The 26,604-nt window shown below is 34.2% G+C and overlaps 1 long non-coding RNA gene and 2 pseudogenes across 1 annotated transcript; 2 read left to right on the top strand and 1 right to left on the bottom strand.

Moving 5' to 3' along the window:
* The first annotated feature begins 6,773 nt into the window (after positions 1 to 6,773).
* Positions 6,774 to 9,048, top strand: LOC117908718. Its single transcript, XR_004650241.1, has 3 exons — positions 6,774 to 6,985; positions 7,947 to 7,991; positions 8,869 to 9,048. It is a non-coding gene; the product is annotated as an uncharacterized LOC117908718 (long non-coding RNA).
* Positions 9,049 to 15,762: 6,714 nt separating this feature from the next.
* LOC117908347 lies at positions 15,763 to 16,950 on the bottom strand (annotated as a pseudogene).
* Positions 16,951 to 18,774: 1,824 nt separating this feature from the next.
* Positions 18,775 to 21,246, top strand: LOC117908346 (annotated as a pseudogene).
* Positions 21,247 to 26,604: the final 5,358 nt, after the last annotated feature.

The raw sequence follows: 26,604 nt of genomic DNA, 5'->3' as shown, positions 1-26,604 counted from the left end.
TACATAGTTGTAATGATGACTATTCCATTAAATCCTTGCTTAACTTTATTTTTTGTCTTGAACCAAGCATCACCTACAATGACAAACTTGATATTATCCCCTATTTGACATGCAGGAAATGGTAATCCCCTCCCAGGCAAAACACTTAGTGAGGGAGGCAGTTATTGGACGCTTTGAACCACATCTGTATCAGATTGATATTCCATATGTCAATGTTAACGAGGTGGATTCCTATGTTTAATGCTTGGATTTGTATTTTTATTGCATGAAGGTACAATATTTAGATGTATGTTTAATGGCAGTCTATTGGTGCAGGTCTTCTTACCGGTTCTCATAAAGAACCATTGGACATTGTATGTATATGACCTAGCAAACAGGAGAATCCAACTGCTAGATTCTCGTCCTGGTAGGAAGAAGACAATGTTGAGTGGAGTTCAACAAAATCTGGTAAAGTAACAAGCAACAACTAATAATTTGTTAGGTATGTCTTCCCATAAAAATTTCAATTGTTGCGTTAATAAATGTTTCAGGCCAAGGTTGTCCTGTGGTTGGCTGCCCACAAAAAAGAGGTATCACCTTATGATTTGAGGACATTCAATTTCATAACACCTGATGTACCCCTCCAACCTAATGAGTGAGTGTTGACCTTGCAGTCCGGGATATTGTATAGGATTGCAACTTATTTTAAGTTCATCTCTTATTTATAATTCCACACTTAATAACGTTTTGGTAATTATATTGACGTAGGCACGATTGCGGAGTTTTTGTAGTGAAATTCATGGAATTGTGGTCAATGTGGGGGTTCTCCAAATCAATCGATGTGGTACGTAGGAGGAATTATCTATGACTATCTCATTAATGTTAAAATAGTTAGAAAAGCCTAATTAATTAATTTGCTGATTTGTTACTATCAACTTGAATGAATGCAGGGGAAATTGAAACATTACAGGTTGAAGATCATGGGGAGTATGTTGTTCTCGGCACAAAATGCACACCGAGACCGTGTCCGGAGAGATTAAAGGGGATTGTAATTTGTGATAAGATTGTATAAAGTTAGCACATTTGTATGTAATTTATGGTGGACAAATGTAGTTCTTTAAATTGTTTTTTTGGTGCCATATGCGGAAATGAACACTGGGATTATGGGATTAGTCGGAGTTTGATTGTTTTTTTACTTAAGTTGATTGTCATTGCATTGTAAGTAAATAGGGAGAATTAAATATTATTAGAATGAATCAGGAAGAGACTTGATGTCAGTAACTATTCTTCGTGGCTGTATGCATCTTCTTGATCAGGCTGACAGTGAGAGAGTAGACAAATCTGAGGTCAGTGGAGATAGACTAAAGGAGGCACAACATATTAACAGATCTCTCTCTGTTCTAGGGGATGTCATCTCTGCCCTTGCCCAGAAGAGTCCACATGTCCCTTACAGGAATAGTCAAGTAACAAAACTTCTTCAAGACTCACTTGGTAAGAATAAACTAATGCATTTTCAGAGTATGAACCTCATATTTGATTCTGTTTTCTTTAATTTTATTTTTTAAATTATAATATGGCTTTTGGATTGTAATTCTCTTTAGGGGGGCAAGCCAAGACATTAATGTTTGTTCACATTAGCCCTGAACCGGATGCTGATGGAGAAATAATTAGCACAGTTAAATTTGCAGAGCGATTTCCCATGGTAGAACTTGGTGCTGCTCGTGTAAACAAGGATAGAGCAGATGTCAACAATTCAGTACTGAAGATTGATGATTTTGGATTTGCAAGGTAAAATTCATATTATCTTTTACATTTTGTATGTGGGTTTTGATGGTGATTACTTTTCAAATCTTTTTGAGCAAGCCTATAAGATTCTTTCTTTTAATACATTCCTTTTCTTTTGATTTTTTTTGTTTATATTTCTTTTTAGAGAACACTTGATGGTCTGACTTTTAGCAAAACCAAGTTGTGATATTAACATTACATGGCAAAGTTTTAACAAGTTTTCCTCTGTTTGTATTCCAAAATGATTCAACAAACTGGACTTTCTCATGAGTCTCCTGATTTCAAAGGGTGTAAATATTCATTGAAATGAAACCTGTTCTCTTTCATTTTAAAAATCCTTTTGTTTAACGTTTCTAGTTTCTAGTACAGCTAAATGGGTTATATAGTTAAGGTCCTTTAAATAAGTTTATATGTTCCAATTCTTTTTTGGCAGATCTCTACAACCTAGAGGTCTTGCAGAAACATTGTGTGGTTCACCACTATAAGAATCCATCCATTTTCTCGCATAACCTTCTCCTATTAACTTCAACCAAATACGCAGGCAGATCTCTGGAGTGTTTGTGCCATTCTCTTTCAACTTGTGACTGGAAGAACACCGTTTACATGAAACAATCATATACAGGTTCTTTTTTCTTTTTCTTTTTTTTAGCACATCTGAAATAGTTAGTTGTAGTGGTTGGGTTTTCAACTTGGTTTAATTATTGATTCTTTTTGTGTTTAATTTAAGTAGTAATAATTCTGTAGCTATGTTTAATTTGTCTTTCTTTGTGCCCGTTGCACTATAGGTTAGAGTTGCATGCCTACCGTTGCACTATAGAGGCATTGCATGCATCAGGACCCTTAAGTTGGGAGTAAGAAACACTGGTGACAAACCTTCGTCTTTCTCTCCATATATCAAATGATGAACATTTGATGGAGCTAAGGAATTTAGTTTCTGCTGATATTAGCATTCCAATTAGTTGACAGGAAAAACTTGGAGTTCTTTTTCCCCTTTTTTCTTTTTTGTAAGTAGAATCTTTTTTACTTGATGGCTTCAAAACATTGTAAGAAACAGAATAACTGTTTTTTCTGCTACTTCTTTTTTAGTTATACATGTTATGGTCTAGTTTGGAACATTTGTACCACCAATTCTTACAAAGTAATGAATGTTTTGATGCTCACCTTTGTGTATATACTCTCTTCTTTCTCCAGTCCTTTGTGGATTATCCTATTTAATCGTTTTTCATTAAAATGTAAAATACATTTTTTGTCATAAAATACAATCTATTTGTTGTAGGTATGCCACAAAATATGCAAATCAGTGGCAAATATAAAAATTGTGATATCTGATTCCCCCATTTAAGGATTTGTATCTTAAGAGATGCAACAATTGAAGTAAGGTTTAGTTACATGAATTTACTGCTCTTGTTTTCAACCCTTGTGATTTTAAAGATGTTATTATGTTGCCAAGGACCTGGTGGGTTTTTACTGATGAATTTCCTTGATTTCCTTTTTGCATTGGATGCATCTTTTTCAGTTTTGTTCCTTTTAAGTGGAGTTCATAAGATTCCTCTTTTTTGGAATTCCTTTACTTCCATGCTCTCTACTTTATATGAATATTTTTTAAGGCCTACTTTTCAAATGATCTGATTTCCACCATACCATGTGGCAAGATAAGCAGTTTGATTTGAGGACATTATTGATGCCTCCCCTGCATTTTCCAGGGCCAAAGCATGAGGCTTGTACACCTTGCTTCCAAGTGTCTAAAGATGATGTTGGGATTTCCCACCTTTGTCTTGGTGTAGACAATGGGGCAATATCGGCATCAAAGTGGCTACAAAATAGGACAGCTTATGATGATGCACTGGTACCTTTAATTTATTTGGTTGCTGCATTCTTTCATCGATGGTCGTCTGTGAGCCTTAAATTTGTGTTTAGCTGAATGATGTAAGACCAGAATCTTGTGGCTGCCATGGGGTTTCCTGGTATGTGGATGCTTGGAAGGTTTTTTCCCAAACCTTTGCCTTGGCTCATCCATGTTACATCTTTTTCTTGCTGATGTGTGTTTTGCTCTTGACTTATTGTGAAGTTCTTCATAACCTTGAGCTATCCTCTTTTTTTGGTTTCTTTTTCTAGGAAGCTTTGCTTGATTTTCTTCATTTTTGCAAATTGATTTCTTTTTATATGTTGAAATCTGGAATCTAGAATTGAATAGTAGCTTGGATGAGGGTCATGATTTTTTTATTTTTTTATTTTTTAATGAAACTCTTAGTTGAAGAGACCCCTTTCAAACTCTATGCCTGGTATGATATGGGAGTCTGTACTTATATGACAATTGTCCAATGATTGATCTTTCCGTATGCTTATACATATACTGGTCTAGAAATGTCATATGAATCCTAGGAGGGATAACACGTTGTTTAAGAAGCCAAAAAGCAACCAATTCCAGGGAAAAAAGTGGCAACAAACTTCCTGTTAGTTGGAAGTCAAATGCATAACAAATGGAACATGACAAAACTTAACCTTTTATTTTGGTAGGTGAACTCCAAATGTTATTAAAAGCACCATAAAGAGAGGTGAATCCCAGATACATGCTAAGAGTAGAAGAAACAGTGAAAAAGAATGAAAAAAGGAACAAGAACGACCCCGTTCCTGCTTATGTCCGGACAGAGCCTCAACCATGCACATAAAATACATTTGCGAGATGATCTCCTTCATTTTGTGTCCCTTAATTCCACCACCTCAAATGAACCTTTATTATACTCTTTCTAATCTACCCTCTGCACCTTTTTTCTTCTGTTCCAGATAAACTTTCCATGCCAGCTAATTGGCAATTTAGCACCTTATGCACTGTCCTAGGAAGGACCTGCAAAACCCTTTTTCTTGAGATTGATTGAGGCTCTTTAATTATGGTTTTGACAATCTGTTCTCAGATTAAAACATTGATATTCTTGATGTGGAAGCATTGCATTTTTTAATTTTCCCTACATTTTATTGTTGATAGTATTGTAGTAGTTCTTATTCATGTGTTCTATAAGTACAGAACTGTTCATGCTACTGTAGCTTGCATTAGGAGGGGTGTTTGAGGCTTTATGTTTGTTTTTATCTATGTTACAGACATGTGACCAGGATTAAATCTAAGTGAGGACTAAAATGAAAGATCGGTAAGGCTTTAGGGTTCTATCTTCTTATAAATGGATGTTATGATTTATGAGAACATTATCAGGGCCTTTTTATTTATGGATTTTGCCTAGGGCGTTTACTTTTAATTTATTTTTGAGAATGTTTGGATTTCTTGTATTAACAACCTCAAGGAAGTTTCTTTACTTCCCCTGCAAACTTGAGGCTTTGGTAGGGATCAAGAGTATGTTTTTGTAATCTCAAACTTGTAGATGTCTCACCTCTGTGTATGACCATCTGCTTTCAATATTCAAATATAATCCTGGGGCTGTAGTTGTGACATTTCTACAAGGATGTACCTGATACCATTACAGCTTGTGGAAATGTTGATGGGATTTGGTTTTAATAGTGTTGCTTTTTTTAACTAAGAACTTTTAATCATTTTTGTTGCTTGTTTAACTAAGCACTTTGTGAGTCCATGTCTTAGTTCATTGGTAATGCTTCCTAGCCTTTTCAGCTTCAGAGGTTTCCTCATGACCCCCTTCCCAAAACCAAATCTCTGTTATAAGGGTGCCCAAACTGTGGTGTTACCGTAGTTGTGTTGTTACATTTCCTAGTTCTGCCCAACCAATGGATGTAACCGGTGATCAAGGTGCCCACTAATTTGGTGAACCCAGCTCACCATATATCATCTGTGTTTTTTTAAGGATCAAATTGGTACTTGCAATCTGCTTTCTTTTTGCATACAATTTTGGGCATATGTAATATCTAACAATGTTAGCATTAATGTAAATTAGTCTACATACAGCATTAGGATTGTTTATTATCCAAGTTATACTGGAAGCTTGGAAAGTCATAGCTCGGCACCTTCTGGGACTTCACAAGGATCCATGGATATAGGAGATGCTTTAGAGCAACCATCAACTCACTACATGACAAGGATTAAGTCATTGCAGCAATGTGCATCTGTCATCACTGAATTGGTAAATGAGAAGGTAACTTATCAATCCTACTTTAGAAATCAACTCTCCTTATTTTATCCTGTAATAAATTATTTTGTCGGTTAAAAGTGCAAGCATGGTTTCTGGGTGGCGCTGGACTAAATCTGCCCCAATACTGAATAACTCTAGATCACTTGTTCAAATTTGTTTCTCCTGTAGGTCTTTTTAATTTAGGATATTGTATAGGAATCATCAGCTAAATAACCATTGACCAATCATTGTAGAGCCACAATCCTGGCTCCATATAAATGGATTGGGATCCCCATAAGCTTTGGTGTGACTTAGTATCTGAGGTTAAATCTTTTCTTGCCTAATTGGAAGTGATCAGTATATTTAGCATCGGAAAACTGTTTTTTGTTTAAAACATGAAAATTTTTGTGTTAAGAACAATGTGTCAAGTAAATTCATAGATGCAATGTCTCATGCTAAAGTAGTATTTGAGAGCTCATTTCCATATAGACATTAACTTATTATTGATTCCTGGTCTCTATATGTGTGCCACATGCATACTGGTTTGTGGTAGACTCACCTTGTGGTATGTTTTACAGTACCATGTATTATTTCTGCTGATACAAACTTTTTTTAACAAACAATTTGTATATCTTTAAATGACTACATTGTATCTTTTTCATCAAAAAGATTGAGGCATGCCCATCATTACCACCTGAAGTATATTGAAACAAGTCAACAACACTCCTACATGCCTCCTTGATCCAGTGTGTGCCCAGTTTAGTTTTAACATATTGTTACTACCATAATGTCACTACAAACTCCATTTCGCTACACATTGACGTTTCTATGTTTGCCAACGAACTGTTTTTTATCATATGTTTCTACCTTGCATCATTCAATAAGGACATTCTTTTTTGGTGGATTGTTTTATTAGAAAACAGGGAGTTCTGGTTTTGATGGCATTTTTTGCTATGGCAAGTTCAAAAAATGGGATCAGTTGGGAGGTCAATTGATGTTGCAAGTTTTAAGAATTATGAAGAATTATGCTAGGCAATTGAATGCATGTTTGGAGTTAAAGGTGTGCTCAACGACGAGAAAGGCTCGGGTTGGAAAATGGTGTATGTGGATTATGAGAATGATGTACTTCTTGTTGGGGATGATCCCTGGAAGTAAGTTTTGTTCTGTTGTTTTGTGCATGCATGAACTATAGAACCCAGATCTACTGAACCCCCACTATACCATTATAGTAACTAGACCAATACATTATCATAGTAAAATTAACCAGAAATAAAGTCAGTATATACCTACATTTTTAGGATCATTTTGCTGGCATTCTGGTGGGGACTATTTATAGTTCACTTTCTTGCTATATCTTGCTTTCACAGCTTATGTTTTTAGTAGTTTGTGTTTTTCATTTCGAACAACTAGCACTATGGGTTTGATTCTGCAATTAGACATATTTCCAATGCTTATCAATGTTCCTCTGCCAGTGAGTTTGTTGGTTTTGAGTCTATAACCCATCACCACAAAGGAACTTCTGTTACAAATCATAATGCTTTAAACGAAGCCTTAAGAATATATTAATGCTCATCTCTAGACATCCATATTCTAGCCATGGTTGGGTCTATGCGTTGTTCTCTCCTTACCCATTGGGGCATAGGTTACTTCCATATTTCACCTAATGCAGAAGGCACTTTTTAATCACCACTATGTTGTTTCCTGTACAGGGTTGCCATTCTCCGCTATTTAGATTTCTTAACGAAAATTGAGAATTGAAACTGATGGAAGAAAAAGGTGATTGATGAGAAATTAAACCAAGTGGAATGCTATATCTTGTGGTCCTAGACTCTCCAATGGTTCATCCCTAGACAAAAACATGTCCTTCCCATGTGCTTTTGAAAGATATATCTTCAGCTTTTAGATTCTCTCTGTTTTCGTATTTATTGCATCTTTTGCATTTCAATAGCCTATACTTTGTTGTTGCATATTGTGCATTTATATGGGTTTCCATGATTCCTTTTGCATGTTTACACCTCTACTTCCACTCTTCTATAGATACTTTTTTCTCAGATTTAGGCCCTATCTTCTTTCAGATGAATTATTTTTAATGAAATTACCTCTGTATTTCAGACCATTGAGATTCTTTTCAGCAAAAAGATATTATTGAACATGGAGGTTAGTTGACACTTTCCTTTTATTGCTATGCTAATTCACAAATGATAGAATGTTTCAATTTTTTTCCCATTCAATTTTTTGTTCATTGCTATCAAATTGAAGATTTCTGTTTGATTCTATTGGTACATCATTGTTAACTGTATGAAAGCATGCTTTTGTAGAGGCATTTATTAAAATATTAAAATTTAATTTTTTTTGTAATAGTATCTATCATTTCATCCAACCAGAAGAGTTTCTCCAATTCTATGCATTTTTCTAGAATACACAGACAATCCTGACCTTTCAAGCCATTAAATTGAAATCTGGCTTACTGATGCAAAAGAATTACTAATTTAATCAAAGTAGTTTTTTTATCACTTGCATTATTTTTTCTTTTCTAGATCTTATCAGCTCAGTGTTTGTGCTGACATATAGACTGGTTCATAAATTCATGTTTCCCTAGAAGATTGAATTCAGAAGTCTCAATTTCTTGAGATGTGAAAGCATGCCAGATAAATGGTGTCCCTTGTCAGGCAATGTTAGTGGAAAATTTATCATTTCATTCAAGAGAACTTTATATTTGTTTTGACTTCCCATGTTGGTTGAATGCATTCCCTGGACTTGGTTAGTTTATTTTCTGTTCTACTTCAATCCATACCAAAACCAAACAATAGAAACAAGGTGACAATGACAGGACAGTTAGATGTTCCAGGACAACAATGAACCCTTCATGCAATTCTGGAATTGTTAATAAAATTTTCTATCCGACTAAATTCTTGTAATCAGAAAGATTAAGCTAATATTGGTTTTTTCATGATCCTGATTCCTTTGTGGAATTTTATGTCAGTAGTTTTAATTCTTTGGTGTCAACACATTTTTAAGATATCTCAATTTCCAGGGCCATACTCCAATCTTCTGTGTTGGTGTTTTGGATTCTCTGGCAGTGGAATTGAAGGCGACAAAGGATTTCTCCAAGTTATATGTTGGCATTGCAATACTTGGGTATATTGCTTCCATTCCAGAATCCGTCAACACCCGAGCCTTTTCTCATCTTCTCACTTTCATGGGCCATAGATATCCCAAGGTATGTGGTGCACACAAAATATTATCACTTTTATTGAATTTTAAACCCTCAAAATTTTGCCTCTCAATTATATAATAAACTGTCCCTTGCTGATGGATTGGTTTTTTGCTATCTCCCTTAGATCCAGAAGGCTTCTGCTGAACAAGTTTACTTTGTCCTCCTGCAAAATGGAGAGCTTGTGACAGAGGATAAGATGGAGAAAGCGCTTGAAATTATTTCCAAAACTTGATGGGAAGGTGATATAGAAGAAGCAAAACAGCGACGATTAGAGTTGCATGATATGGCTGGTCTAGAAACAGGGCTACTTCCCAAAATTGGGAATGGAGCATCAAATAGGGATGGTGAGAAGAGGCCAACAGCCAGTAATGAGAATGCATCATACTCTTCCTTAGTTGGGTCAACTAGGTTCTGATTGACTTGAATTAAACCATCTTTCATGTTTGTTGTACATTTTCGTCACTTCTCTTCACCTTAGACATCTACCTCTCTAGCTTTTCCTGCATGTCGCACAATTTGCATGACATAAGTCTTGTTTGGATAGACTTATTAGAAGCGCAAGGCATTTTTTTTTTTTTTTTGTTATACATAATATTTTTATGTGCCCGTTTTAGCTTCTGCTGTTCAATAGAAGTCGGTGAAAGTTTCGAAGGGAAAGTTATATCACTTGAAAAATTCGTCTAAAGCCTTTAGCGACTTAGGGAAAGTTTCAGAATGTCGGAGCCCATAACTTAATTGAAGCACATGAGCATGCCATCACATGTTGACAGTGTCACATGACGTGCCCATAAGTCATGCAGTGCCTATTGGCAGTGTCATGCCCAGTCGATTTGCCATTGAATATCTGATCACTTGCTGTTGGTTGTTCCAATGGTGAAGATGGAAACCTTGGCTTCATCAGGGGCTCATCATCAATCCTGGCAACCTTGGGTGTACACAGCCTCAATGCAAGCTTAGGCAATCTGGGTGCTGAAATGCAAATGGCTCTAGCTTAGGCCTTTTGTTTTAGCTTTTGTTTGGTTGAAGTTGGAATGTAGTGTATGAATTATAAATGCAATTCTACATGTGAAACTAGAATAGGAACCCTTTTAGTAGATGTAATGCTATGGAGGATGATGTACCACTGTCAGAAATTAAATCAGTTGATATTTCTGCCAGAGCAATTACTTCCTTCATTTGACAAAGTTCTTAAATTAAATTGGGTATCTCTGTTTAGTTCATAAGGCCTTCGGTGGTGGCTTTATATAAGAGGGCAAGATGTGTAGGTGAAACCAAGTTGCGTGCTTGCATTCCTTAATTGGAAGGGAGAAGGAAAAGGATTACAATTCAGGAATCCAAAGCCCCGAAGGGAAAGCAAAAGGATCTCAGCGAAGAATGATCTTGCAATAAGGGTAGAATTATGAGTAATTGATCTCATCCATCAACTGTCTACAGTCATAAGAAAATACGCCATTATTCTTTTAGAAAATTGCACTAGAAAATATGTCATGAATATTCATTCCTTTCGTTTCTCTACTCTTATGCCTTATACATCATCAGACTGCATGTTCATGGGGGTTTTGAACAAAAATAACTTGTTTTCAAAAAATATTCTCTAAAGTAAATCCCCTATCAAAATAAATTCTAAATTGGTGTTTCTCAATCATGTGGATGCCATGTGGTTTGAGATCTTTTTTTTTTTTCATATATATATATATATATATATAACATTTTTTTCGTGTGGCTTTTTCATTTTTTTGTCCTAGGTTTTTTTTGTGGGCAAAATTGCTCATGGCTTGGTAATGAGAACCCACTTTGCCCTTGGGTTAGTTGGGTGGATATTGGCTTGATTGATTACAATAATAAGGTTTTTCAGAGACTTATAGTCAATATTTGTGTTTAAATTATCAATGGACTCCTACTTTAGTATTAGGAACTAGCAAGTTCAGACAAGAGAAAAGGGAAACTCAAGAATAATCCATAATCACTTGAAAATTATTAGTCTTTATTTTGGAAGCTATTATGTATGATTTTAAATTTTATTATTAACCATTCTCAGAATGCAACAGCTCCACACCTTAAAAGTAATCATTCGGCACATCGAAAAATGGCGATCATCATCCCAAAATTTTAGACTAATGGGAATGACACCGTTCAAGCACAAAACACATTTGCATCACTAAGTACTTGGTTAAAAAGCAAATCTATCAAGTCAATTCTCGTTAGATTACAGGCAGGTTACCTCTATAATTCCTAATTTACAACTGTTACAATTATTGAAGCACGTGTTTGTCATACAAAGCAAGATGTCTCTCTTGCTGGGATTCCTGAACTGAAGCAGCTCAACCCCATAATGATGTTTTGTGAGTTCTTCCATAAGTGTCAGCACAATGAATTTTGTATAGTCCTCTAGGTTCGTATGTTGGTTGTTGTTGTTCCTCACGTTTAGAAAAAGTAAGACAGACACCCTTGTGCACCCTTGTACTTTTAGTACATTGGCCTTGTACACTTAGTGTAAATGCCTTGTACAATTGCAGAAATTCAACCTAGATCATACAACATAACTAGTGCATATGGATAAGTTAACCACGTTCCAATGTCATGGCTCACCGAGTTGGGGAAAAATGACACCAAATCGAGGTTCCCATTCATCATAAGCCCGCTATCTAATCCAATGAATGTGTACGAAGGGAAATGAGGAATGTCCCCCTTAGAAAAAATAAATGAGCAAGCAATTTTTTCAAAAGCATTTCAAATCCTTCAGGATAGGCACCCTTGTACACACTTGTACAGTTAGCACATTTGCTTTGTACACTTAGTGTAAATGCCTTGTCCAGTCACCAAATCCCTAATAGGTACATATTTTCAAGTGAATATGGGTGGGTAACCAATGTTTCCATTACCATGGACTAGGGAAAATGACAAAAAGGTTTACCCTAATTTCGATTCATATTCATCATTACTAGGGAAGCTAATAGGATGAATGAACATGGTAGACATCAATTAAATTGCATGCAGTGCGTGTGTTATCAAGCAACATGTGTGAGGATTGTTCCCAACGTTTGGAAAAAGTAAGATAGAAGCCCTTGTACACCCTTGTACTTTTAGTACATTGGCCTTGTACACTTAGTGTAAATGCCTTGTACAGTTGCAGAAATTCAACCTAGATCATACAACATAACTAGTGCATATGACTGGGTTAACCACGTTCCAATGTCATGGCTCACCGAGTTGGGGAAAAATGACACCAAATCTAGGTTCCCATTCATCATAAGCGCGCTATCTCATCCAATGAATGTGTACAAAGGGAAATGAGAAATGTCCCCCTTAGAAAAAATAAATGAGCAAGCAATTTTTTCAAAAGCATTTCAAATCCTTCAAGATAGGCACCCTTGTACACACTTGTACAGTTAGCACATTTGCTTTGTACACTTAGTGTGAATGCCTTGTACAGTCACCAAATCCCTAATAGGTACATATTTTCAAGTGAATATGGTTGGGTAACCAATGTTTCCATTACCATGGACTAGGGAAAATGACAAAAATGTTTACCCTAATTTCGGTTCATATTCATCATTACTAGGGAAGCTAATAGGATGAATGAACATGGTAGACATCAATTAAATTGCATGCAGTGCGTGTGTTATCAAGCAACATGTGTGAGGATTGTTCCCCACGTTTGGAAAAAGTAAGATAGACACCCTTATACACCCTTGTACTTTTAGTACATTGGCCTTGTACACTTAGTGCAAATGCCTTGTATAGTTGCAGAAATTCAACCTAGATCATACAACATAACTAGTGTATATGGTTGGGTTAACCACGTTCCAATGTCATGGCTCACCGAGTTGGGGAAAAATGACACCAAATCGAGGTTCCTATTCATCATAAGCGCGCTATCTCATCCAATGAATGTGTACGAAGGGAAATGAGGAATGTCCCCCTTAGAAAAAATAAATGAGCAAGCAATTTTTTCAAAAGCATTTCAAATCCTTCAAGATAGGCACCCTTGTACACACTTGTACAGTTAGCACATGTGCTTTGTATACTTAGTGTAAATGCCTTATCCAGTCACCAAATCCCTAATAGGTACATATTTTCAAGTGAATATGGGTGGGTAACCAATGTTTCCATTACCATGGACTAGGGAAAATGACACAAAAGTTTACCCTAATTTCGGTTCATATTCATCATTACTAGGGAAGCTAATAGGATGAATGAACATGGTAGACATCAATTAAATTGCATGCAGTGCGTGTGTTATCAAGCAACATGTGTGAGGATTGTTCCCAACGTTTGGAAAAAGTAAGATAGACACCTTTGTACACCCTTGTACTTTTAGTACATTGGCCTTGTACACTTAGTGTAAATGCCTTGTACAGTTGCAGAAATTCAACCTAGATCATACAACATAACTAGTGCATATGGCTGGTTTAACCACGTTCCAATGTCATGGCTCACCAAGTTGGGGAAAAATGACACCAAATCGAGGTTCCCAATCATCGTAAGCGCGCTATCTTATCCAATGAATGTGTACGAAGGGAAATGAGGAATGTCCCCCTTAGAAAAAATAAATGAGCAAGCAATTTTTTCAAAAGCATTTCAAATCCTTCAAGATAGGGGCACCCTTGTACACACTTGTATAGTTAGCACATTTGCTTTGTAAACTTAGTGTAAATGCCTTGTCCGGTCACCAAATACCTAATAGGTACATATTTTCAAGTGAATATGGGTGGGTAACCAATGTTTCCATTACCATGGACTAGGGAAAATGACAAAAATGTTTACCCTAATTTCGATTCATATTCATCATTACTAGGGAAGCTAATAGGATGAATGAACATGGTAGACATCAATTAAATTGCATGCAGTGCGTGTGTTATCAAGCAACATGTGTGAGGATTGTTCCCCACGTTTGGAAAAAGTAAGATAGAAACCCTTGTACACCCTTGTACTTTTAGTACATTGGCCTTGTACACTTAGTGTAAATGCCTTGTACAGTTGGAGAAATTCAACCTAGATACAACATAAATAGTGCATATGTCTGGGTTAACCACGTTCCAATGTCATGGCTAACCGAGTTGGGAAAAAATGACACCAAATCGAGGTTCCTATTCATCATAAGCGCGCTATCTCATCCAATGAATGTGTACGAAGGGAAATGAGGAATGTCCCCCTTAGAAAAAATAAATGAGCAAGCAATTTTTTCAAAAGCATTTCAAATCCTTCAAGATAGGCACCCTTGTACACACTTGTATAGTTAGCACATTTGCTTTGTACACTTAGTGTAAATGCCTTGTCCAGTCACCAAATCCCTAATAGGTACATATTTTCAAGTGAATATGGGTGGGTAACCAATATTTCCATTACCATGGACTAGGGAAAACGACAAAAATGTTTACCCTAATTTCGATTCATATTCATCATTCCTAGGGAAGCTAATAGAATGAATTAACATGGTAGACATCAAATAAAATGCATGCAATGAGTGTTATCAAGCAACATGTCTGAGGATTGTTCCCCACGTTTGGAAAAAGTAAGATAGAAACCCTTGTACACCCTTGTACTTTTAGTACATTAGCCTTGTACACTTAGTTTAAATGCCTTGTACAGTTGCAGAAATTCCACCTAGATACAATAGAACTAGTGCATATGGCCAGGTTAACCACGTTCCAATGTCATGGCTCACTGAAAAGGGGAAAAATGACACTAAATCGAGGTTCTTATTCATCATAAGCGCGTTATCTCATCCAATGAATGTGTAGAAATGGAAATGAGGAATGTCTATGAGGAATGTCACCCTTAGAAAAATAAAATGAGCAAGCAATTTATTCAAAACCATTTGAAATCCTTCAACATAGGTAGCATTGTACACACTTGTACAGTTAGCACATTTGCATTGTACACTTAGTGTAAATGTCTTATACAATGGCAAAAATTTGACATACCTAAAACTAAAAGCGTGCATATGGGTGAGCTACCATGTTCCAATGTGATGCCTAAGGGAAAATGGGGAAGAGAAAAGGGGGAAGTGAAACCCAATATAGGTTCCTATTTATCATTATTGTGGTTGGTCATCCAATCAACATGTATGAAGTAATAAAATTGAACGGGATGAGTGCGTGATCAAGGAATGTGTGTGAGGGAATGTTCCTCATCCTTTCAAAATGGAAATGATTTTAAAACATTGCAAATACTTCAACATAGGTACATTTGTACACCCTTGTACATTAAGCACAAGTACCTTGTACACTTAGTGTAAATGTCTTGTACACAGACATAAATTCCATACAACCACTACTGAATGTGTACTCATGCATAGGTTAATCATGTTTGCAATCTTTTGGTTAATAAAATAAGGAAAAACTGAAGTCTTAATTTGTTCCCTATACTTTTGTAACAATACAAGAAAATTAAAAAATAGCAATCTGTCCATTAATGTGAAGTTATTCGAAGTTAATTCCAACTTTCCAACTAGAATTCAAAATAAGATTATATGTTAAGCATGACAAATTATTATTCAAACATATATTTTATTCAGTAAAAAGCATGCCTAAAGATGGGTTCCATTCAACTAGTGAACAGTTTTTTAAACATCACATGTGGCACCAGGCCTAACAATAGTCTATAATTTACAAGGAAACTCTGAAGAAGACCAAAATGCTTCTAACTGTGGCTCACTTTTAGAGTACTCACCATTTTCTCATCCAAGCAATTCTTCAAAGCCAAACATGGATAGAAAAACAAGCCAAATCTCATATTTTGATCACAAAATATTATAATTTCCAGTATTGCAAGTACTGATTGTGGTATTACTCATGATGGGTGTGATCAGGCACTGGGCGAGACGATTTCCAAAAGAGAAGACCAGGTTCCAGAGACTCCAAAAACCAGTCCAAGAACCAGAATGGCCACATCCAAGGCCATGTCTTTCCTGCTCAACTGATCCTTGAAGACTATCAGATGAAACAAATAGGGCAACACAAAGGCCAGAACACAACACACACTGCTGCCCACTAGAGATAAGAAGTCTGCGAAATTGGGGACCATCAGAGCCACCAGGATCACCCCCAGCACCGCCACCCATCTCAGCCAGAGGCAGTAGGCGCCATCATGGAACCGCCTCTCCATCACTTCATAGACGGGGTTCATCATGAGAGGAAAAGTGAAGAAGAGGTTCACACAGGGACCCAATTGAACCATGATGCTCAGCGGACCTTGCCCCAGATTGGTGGTGATAATGTCTTTGGTTTCTTCCCCGAATGCGAAGTAGCCCAAAGCGCCGAATCCTCCGTACATCACAGAAATGAAGGCCATGGACACGGCGAGAACTTTTCCGAATTTGTCTTTGTCTTTAGCCTCTTATTCTAATGGCAATACCATGCCGATTCCTTCAAAGGCGTAGACAGCAATGCCCAGACCATAGAATAAAACAGATAAACCCCCAAAAGCCCGCAAGGCAGGCCTTTGCTTTAGAAAAATCAATACATCTTCCACCATAACCACGCCCATGGCTCCGATCTCGACCACATCCGCAAAAATACTCAAGGGAGCTAAGTGAGTCAGCGTGGGAATCGAATTCAACCCCAGTTGAAACGGAAAGCAACCCCAGATGTAGAGCGATTTGGGAGTTAAACCCAGAATCGGAATCAAGGGCGAGCTGTTGGAAACGTACGCCAGACTATTGGCAATGAAGATGAGGTAGTTGATGCAGAACCCAGCCTGGGAGAGAACGATCATGGCGTCCACGGCGATCCGTCCGAAGGCCAGAACATAGCAAATAATTCAGCAAAATAATTCAGACCCCCATCATTTGGATTTGGGAATGATCATTGATAAAATACCTACAAAAGCTTTTCTAAAATGCTCACAATCCTCGGCTGCTGAAGAAAGCGATTGAGGGACAGTTAAGGTCGGCATCGTTTGTGCGTATGTTGTTTACAGAGGGGGAGAAAAAGGTAGGAAGATTCACAATTTTCACTCTGGTGACATGGCATTTCAAGTTTACCAGTTGTGAAACCCATTAATTTACAACCATTTGAGTTGGAAACGTAAAGGGCATTTTCGTCTGTTAACATCTGATATCCTTATCATTAATTAGATCAGTTAGATGGACCTTCTCTTAATTTTTGGGCCCAGCTGGGCCCAAAACACAATTCTCCCTAAAAAAAATTCAAAAAAGAAAGAGCTCATGAATGGGGGCCGGCCAAAAAGAAAAAGAAAGGGGAAAAACATAATAAAAAAAATGAAATAGGGAGAATAGGGGTATGGCTTGGACGTGGGGTGATGGGGGTAGGTAGGGGAGTGAGAGGAGAGAGGAGAGAGAAATGAAGGAAATAAAAGAAAAAATAAAAATAAAAATAAAATAATAATAATAATAATAATAAAATAATAATAATAGTAATAATAAATAACATAAAAGAAAAAATAAAATATAATAATAATAATAAAATAATATACAAAATAATAAAAACTAAGAAATAAATGGTGAGTGGATAAAAAAAATACATGTAATCGAGATTTAAAATCTATAAACAAAATTGGGTTCAAAATTAATGTAAAATAAAAATAAGACAAATTTTGGGGTTTATAATTATATAAGTTGAATTTTCATTGTTTTTAAAATACTAAAACAAAAAAATTATTTTTAAAAATAACTTATCCAAATAAGTTTTTAATTTGTTTTTCATTTTTAAAAACTGTTTTTAAATACAACTTGTCAAACTCCCTTACTTTTATGAAGCAGTAGAAAGTTGTTTATTATTCTTTAACTTAAAAATAATTTTTAAAAACATGTTCCAAAAACCAAGGTCAAATAGGTCATTCTATTTTAAAAACTTATTAAATTATCTTAATCTCGTACAATTTGAACAAAAAATGAATTAAATTTAAATTAACACGAATATTTTAAAAAGACCAAATATGACTTAAATGGTTTTTTTTTTCTTCTTTTTATCAATAAATTTTATATCTTAAATTTACTTAATTTAATTGAGAAATTAATCTAAAATAAATTTGTAAAATTTTAAAATCAAAACTGAAATTCTATCACAAGCCACACTTTTTACCTCATAATTTATCAAATTCTTAACAAACTTAAATTCCATAAATTTCTATAAATTTCTTATACAAAAAAAAAATAACAAAAATAACAACAGTAACAATCATAAAATTTATATTAAAAATGAATTTACTCCAATTATTTAAAAGAAATTAAAAAATAGGATTTGATACTCTTTTCTAAATAAAAAACTCTAAAAGTTAATGAATTGATTTCCACGATATTCCAATCACAAACCCATAAATTGGACACACATAAAAACAAAGTGTTAATTAAAAATTTTCTAATATTTTCTTAGCAACAAAGTATAATTAGAAATTCTAATAATTATATAATCACCAATTTCCTATTAAGTAAGGAATTTAACATTATAAAAATTTTATTATGGTAATAAATTGTGATGTTTCTTCGTTCAATCATCCAAATTCAAGATAAGACATGTTTGCCTTTCCTTTTAAGTAGCAGTCATGTCATGTTTGTTGTTAATAATGCTGACATCCAAGTTTACTGTTTCCTTATCATTTCTTTCTTTTTGATACTATTCCAGTAGACCACTCTGTCGAGGGCCCATAAACATAAGCCGGTAACTATTCACACTCTCATCTCTCCCACTGCAATCCATCACTTGTGAATTTGATCCTCATATCTGCTTTGCTTCAATTTTCCCACTCTTTGCTTTTGCCATGGATTTTGTGAGCCCAGCCTTGGACATTGCCTCTTGCTTGTGGGATTATACTGCCAAGCGTGCTGTTTACATCCGTGAGCTCCCAGAAAACCTCAACTCTCTAAGAACTGCAATGGAGGACCTCAAGAACGTCTATGAAGAAGTGAAGGAAAAGGTGGACCGTGAAGAGAAACTTCGGAAGAAACGTACTCGTGCAATGGACGGCTGGATCCAGAGCTTAGAAGCCATGGAAAAAGAAGTGAATGATTTGTTGGCAAAAGGTGATGAAGAAATCCAGAAGAAATGTCTTGGAACCTGTTGTCCCAAAAACTACCGTGCCAGCTACAAGATTGGGAAGATGGTTCGTGGAAAGATGGATGAGGTGGCTTTAAAGAAGACGGAGGGCTTCAATTTTAGTGTGGTGGCTGAACCTCTGCCCAGTCCTACCGTGATCGAGAGGCCTCTGGACAAGATGGTGGGCTTAGATTCATTGTTTGACCACGTTTGTATGCAACTCCAGGATGACAAAGTAGGAAGTGTCGGATTATATGGCATGGGGGGTGTGGGCAAAACCACCCTCTTGACCAGGATTAACAATGAGTTCCTCAAAACCAGGGTTGAGTTTGATGCAGTGATTTGGGTGACTGTGTCCAGACCAGCTAATGTGGAAAAGGTCCAGCAAGTTCTTTTCAATAAATTGGAGATTCCTAGTTTCCAATGGAAAGGTAGGAGTGAGGATGAAAGGAAAGACGCAATATTCAACGTCTTGAAGACGAAGAAATTCCTCCTCTTATTGGATGATATATGGGAGCCTCTTGATCTCTTTGCAGTGGGGATTCCTCCTGTAAATGATGGAAGTAAGTCCAAGGTAGTATTTACTACCCGTTTTTCAACTGTATGCCGAGATATGGGAGCTAAGAAGAGGATTGAAGTCAAGTGCTTGGAATGGGCGGAAGCATTTGCTCTGTTTCAGATATATGTAGGCAAGGACACTATAAATTCCCACCCACATATACCAAAGCTGGCGGAGATTGTTGCCAGAGTGTGACGGCCTCCCACTTGCCCTCATCACCATAGGACGAGCAATGGCAGGAGTAAAAACACCCGAGGAATGGGAGAAAAAAAATACAAATGTTGAAGAATTATCCAAAAAATCATGCATGCCTACTGGAGGTGAATGACAATATTGATCATTATCTAGGGGAACGAGCAAGATTTGTGAAGATGCATGATGTCATACGTGATATGGCTTTGTGGTTATCTTGTCAAAATGGGAATAAGAAGCAAAACAGATTTGTGGTTGTAGATGGAAGTGAATTGGTTACTTCTCAAGAAGTTGAAAAATGGAAGGGCACACAAAGGATATCCTGTCTCTGCTACTTTTGAAGAACTCATGGAACCACCATCTTTTCCTAATCTTCAGACTTTGCTGCTAGTTGTCAATCCGAGGAGACCATTATCATTTCCAAGTGGGTTCTTCACAGATATGCCTCTTATAACAGTTTTGGACTTTGCAAGCCTTGATAATTTAGTTGCATTGCCTAGGAACATTGGCAAATTAGTTAGTCTACAGTATCTTAATTTGTCTGATACAGGGATACGAAGGATACCAAGGGAGCTTAGGAATTTAAAAAAAAATTAAGGGTTTTGATTTTGAATCAAATGTTAGAACTTAACGAAATTCCATCTCAAGTCATATCAGGTCTTTCTTCCTTGCAGTTGTTTAGTATTATTGATTCCCAGGAAGATATCCCGGGAGATTATAGAGCCTTATTAGAGGAGTTAGAGGGGTTGAAATGCATGGGAGAAGTTTTCATTAGTCTCTATTCTGTTCCTTCCATCCAAACATTATTGAACTCTCGTAAGTTACAAAGGTGCTTGAAAATCTTACAAGTATTCTGTCCGGATATAAACTTACTCCACCTGTTATTTCCTTATCTGGAGAAGCTTGTGGTCATGCATTGTTGGAAGTTGGAAGATGTGACAATCAATTTGGAAAAGGAAGTGGTCCACTCAACATTCCCAAGGCATCGGTACTTGTACCATCTTTCTGAAGTAAAAATAGCAAATTGTGAAAAATTGATGAAATTGACATGTCTTATTTATGCTCCAAATCTTAAGTTGCTAAACATTCTAGACTGTGCCTCTTTGGAAGAAGTGATACTAGTTGGCGAGTGTGGAGTTTCAGAAATGGAATCCGATTTGGGCCTGTTTTCAAGACTTGTTCTTGTCAATTTGCGGAGTCTACCAAAGCTAAGGAGTATATGCGAATGGAGCTTGCTCTTTCCTTCTTTAAGAGTGATGAATGTGGTTCGATGTCCAAATTTAAGGAAACTGCCTTTTGATTCCAACATCAAAATTAGTAAGAATTTAGAGGAAATCAAGGGAGAACAAGAATGGTGGGCCGAGTTGGAGTGGGAGGACCAAACCATTAAGCACAACCTCACTCCATATTTCAAGCCTCAAGACTGGTAGATCCACTTCCATGCATGTCCAGGTACTTTCATTTTTTTTTCTTCTTAGTTTATTTTATTTTTTATTTTTCATATTATTATTACTATTTTATAGTATAAAATGCATGTACTGGATACAGAAGACAACTAATTAATTGTCAAATTTGGTTAGTTACGATGATGTTGGTTTGATTTTCCCAAAAACTTATTTTTGCTATAGTAGACTTCCTATGATTTTCGCAAAAAGGCATTAAACTTCTTTGTGCAAGATTTACATTAATCTTTGAAATATTTTAATTATAGAAATAGGTGGTGTTTGTTTTTTTGGCTTTTTGTTAAAAACAATTTGTTTTAAAAATTTAGGTTGTTTGATTTTCTACTTTTTCATGACTTATTATAAACTTTTTATTAAATAGAAAAAGTCAAAATATGTAGCTTTTTCTAAATAAAAAAAATAATACATTAGTTTTTCTTTACTTTTTAATACTTAATAAAAATAAAATACTACAAAAACAAACAACTTAATATTTAACATTATTAAGCATTAAGGTTCTATTTAGAATTAAGTAAAAAAAAAAAAACAAACACTATCTTATTCAAATGATTTTTTCTCAGTTGTAAACACCTCAAAGATTCTCATTGAAAATTCTCTTTGTTTTGTTAAATTCATTTAAATTAATTTACCATTTAGATATTCCTCATAGACTTTTTATCACTAAGATTCCTTTACACATTTTTTTATGCTTCAGATAATATAGTTTTTCCTCTAAGCTAATTTAAGGAAATTGTACCGAGTACAAATTAAATCTTCTAAATTTTAGAAATTTAAGAAATAAAAAGTTTGTGCAAGCATATTTAATTTGCATCCCCAATTCAAGTAATTCATACTTAAATAAGCAAATTAATTTTCTTCTCTTTTTTTTTAATCTTTATTAATATTATTATTATGTGTTTTTTTCTTTTTTAGGCTAAATATTTGGGGAGATTTTCAAGAAGATCTTTGAGAAATTTCCAATTACCCAACACCATGTGAAATGTTGATTATATGTCATATTTTCTATTTGTATGTGGTATGAGTAAACTCTAAATTGTGATGACATGTTTTGTTTATGTACCATGTGATCTTAATGTATTGTTGTCATCTTAATGTGTTCTTATTTAATTATATGCATCTACTAGTTATTAATCCTAATGTGTTGTTCTCATCGCTTTTCTTTTTCATTTTATACAAACTCTTATTTGAATAGAAAAGTACACAAAATTGGACTTAGTTTTAGATATGATCTTTGTCTTTACCATTCATTTAGATTTATCCAAAAACTAGGAGAGAATTTTCCTTATTTGGTGTGACATAAAAGTATTTTCAAAACCTATTGTTTTCATGGTAAAATAGAAAGATTAAGGTGGTGTTTGTATTTTGGTGGAATAGAGAAAACTAAAATATTTAGCTTTTTCTATTCAGTTAATTAACCAATATAATTAAAGTGAATTTGTTATCAATATGTTCAATTTAGTTATATTAATTGATATCAACATGTATTTTTAACTGAATAGAAAAAATCAATATTTTCATAATCGAATCGGTCATTGAACCGAAAAAGTTATCTGTTCACGGTTCACTAGTCGGATTGGCGGTCGAACTGATGACATCATAAATATATAGTTTATAAATTATTAAATTTTAAAATAATAATAAAAATAAAAATAATAATTTATATATTATTTAAAAATTACAATTTTATTTGAAAATCATAAATTAAAATTGAAATCATAATTTTAATTTAAAATTTGAAATTTTAAAATTTGTTTTTAAATCAAAAACTTGTTTTAAAATAATAAATTATTTAAAATTGTAAAATCAAAAATTTATTTAAAATTATAATGTTTTCATTAATTTAAATTAAAATTATAAGTTTTAAAAATTATAAAGTAAAAATATAATAAATATAAAAGAAGATAAATAATAATGAGATGAGGTAAAAAATAAAAATAAAAATAAAATATCTGGAAGAATGAAGGATTGGGGGGAGGGGGGAGAGTTCTGCCGGTAGGAGAGCAACATTCGACTGACCAGTGGCCGGCAACAATAGCTTGGTGCGACAGTGGGAGGTGGTAGCCACATGGGAAGGGTTGTTGGAAAAAAAAAAAAGGTTGAACCAAACGATTCGGAGGGAACCGTTCGGTTCATCCGGTTCGCCGATCGAACCATTGATTCAACCAGTCTGATTCTGACCCAACCACTTTTTGGTCCAATTGACCGAACCGGATCGGAATCATGACTAGTCAGCTATCGGATCGGCCGGTCCGATCTGGTTTTTAAAACCATGGAAAAAACTAAATATTTTGACTTTTCTATTCAACTAAAAAAAAAACACCACCTAATAATTTTTTTTTTTATTAAACCTAGGGCATTTTCTTTTTCATTGTTTTCTTTTTCTTTTTTCTCACACTTCCATGATCAAAGTGGATGTGAAAAAATTTGACATAAAAAACTTCTTAGTCAAACTATAGAAAAATTGAACTTGGGGTAAATTGAGCAAAACACTAAAATTAGGGGAATTCCATAAGTAAATTATAAAATTTTGGTTATTTGAATTTCCTAAGGTTATGTTTGGTTATTGAAAAAATTGAGAGAAAATATGAGGGAAAGAAATATAGAAGAAAAGTGGAAGGAAAGAAAAAATGAAGAAAAATTAAAAAAAGATTTAAAATCAATAAATTATTTTTATTTTCTTATTTAAATTCATTTTAACTTATTTTTCTCCAATATATAAAGATCAAATAATTTTAAATTTATAAATTTCTAACTAATTTTAATTACATTAGATTTTATTTTGTATTTTTCACGGTGAAACTAAATATGAGAAAACCATTTTCTTTAATATTTTTTTCTTTTTTTAATATTTTCGAGGAACCAAATATAACCTGAAACTCTTTTGAATTGATCTTTTACAAAAGAATATGATTTGGATATTGTATTCATGATTCAAAGCTTTCGAATAAAAAATAAATTATAGCAATGCAATATTTTGAATGTAAAAGAAGTTAAAATTTTTATGCATGGTTACTATTATAAGGGTAGTTATTTTTTACTACTAAAAATATTATTATTTTTATTTAATTAAAAATATTTTCAGTTTTAAATTTAAAAATTTTTAAAAATACGATTTTTAAATATAAATCAATCACTAAAATGGTCATTACTTTTATTATTTACTATAAATAAATAAATCAATCACTAAAGTGATTATTCTTAGTTCCAAAATATACAAATCTAAAGTTATCTTCCTTTACCTTTTGGATAAACTAGAATTAGGTTAATTTGAAATGAATCACCTACCCAATCATTGTTCAAAAATCAGTTTAAATGATACTCTAAATTTTTTAAAATGACTTTAAATTTTTTTAAACACTTAATTTTTTTTAAATACTTAAAAACACTTCCATACATTTTAAAAGGCTTTTAACTCTTCAAAAATCTCTTCAAGATGGTTCTAAATAGTTACTACTAAATCACTTACATTTTCAAAAAGATGCAATTAGTCATGTATATTATATCCAAAATGCTCCAAGAAACTAAAAATTGGCTAAATGTCTAAATTGAAAAATTGTAATAATAAAATGTAGCATTGACCATAAATGCACTGTGAATAAGCTCATTTCTTAACTTTAATTCCATTTTTTACTAGAATTAACTTAGAATTTAGAATGATAAGAATTGTTGTATCATAGGAAGAAGTTTTTCCACCAGTTTAACGTGACAAGAGCCTATCAGCTTTCTAGTGTATTTGACAATGATTTTAAGAAGTGTTTTTGGTTTTTCTAATACTTGAAAGATAAAAAAAAATTTAAGTATTAAAAATGATAGAAACAATTCCTAGAATAAAGATCAAACAAACTCTTTAAGTAGCATCTTTCACATTTCCAACCTATAAGCCAAAGAACATGCAAAATCTCTAACAGACTAACATGACTTTTTTGAAGAGAATGAAATAAATTTATGGATTCAAGTGTTCTCTGTAAGGATTACCCAAACTACTCGCAGAAATACCCAAGTGTTAGATCTCATCCTATAACCCATTCAAGATCTCATATTAATAGCCTAAAAACAACAAGATCATGTTATAACCCAAAATCAAAATCATGTTAAATCATCAAGAAAAATAAATCAGAAGTGTACATGGATCCATTGTGACGCAGTAAAATGAGGTTTTAGTCTTTCACGTCTAAACCTTTCTTCTTCAAAGAGAAAACCCTTATTTCACTCAATGATGGGATATGAGTATATTCTCTAAATCTGTTTAGACTAGGGACCTTAACCTATTTATAGTTTTTTATGTTTTTATTTTATTTTTGGCCCATCATAAAAATAAAATAAAATCAAGTCCTCTCTATGCATTAAAGCCCATATTTAATGAGATGCCTAAGCAAAGCAAAAAAACAAGCAAACAAACACTAATTTGATTACTTTAATGGGCTAAACGAAAATGATATCTAATAAATTACAATTAATCAACATATGTGAGCCCACTTTAATAATTTCCCAACAATCTCCCACTTGGCCACACATGTCACTTTACATTTGTACATTATTAAACAACTTTATGAGCTCAATATTTGTTATCTTCATCAAGTAACATCTTTAAACAATTTGGTCCATCCATTATACCAATATAGGATCAAAGCGATCTTCATTACATATTTCGTAACTAGGCCAATCAATGGACACATATATCAATATAATCAACAACATAGATCAAGTGTGGATGCATAGCATGAAAATTTCATGCAATGTGATCCCTTAACATGCCTATTTCAAACTGGTCCAACTTTATAACTTAAAAGAGTTAAAATAACACACTTTCAAACTTTATGTAAAACTCTACAATTTAAAAAATGTAATTTTATTTTAGAGGTTTCAATAAAGAAAGAACAATACTTAAGTTTGATAAACAAAAAAAAAACATGTCAATAACAAATGAACATCAACTAACAAACTCCCACTATATTAGCATATCACTAAGATGAACTACACCCATACAAGCTACATGCTCATGGAACACTTTAGGTGATAAACCCTTAGTGAGTAGATCCACAATCATGAAGTTTGTACTAATATGTTCAGTGGATACTTGAATAATCATAACTCTTTCCATAGCAACCAGAAACCTTAAGCCAATATGCTTCAATTTTGATGAGCTTCTATTATTCTTATAATACAATTCAACAGCTTTGTTATCACACTTTATCCTCAATAGTCTTTCAATGCCATCAACAATACATACTCTAGTAATAAAATTTTGTAGTCATATTCCTTGATTCGTTGCCTCATAACAAGCTATAAATTCTGCTTCCATGGTGGAAGTAGTTATGAGTGATTGCTTGACACTCTTCCA

The sequence above is a fragment of the Vitis riparia genome, chromosome 19 (genome assembly GCF_004353265.1).
Source record: "Vitis riparia cultivar Riparia Gloire de Montpellier isolate 1030 chromosome 19, EGFV_Vit.rip_1.0, whole genome shotgun sequence".
In the NCBI taxonomy this organism is placed as follows: Eukaryota; Viridiplantae; Streptophyta; class Magnoliopsida; order Vitales; family Vitaceae; genus Vitis; species Vitis riparia.
Note: the sequence above shows the minus strand (reverse complement) of the source record. Positions and strands in the feature narration are given on the sequence as shown.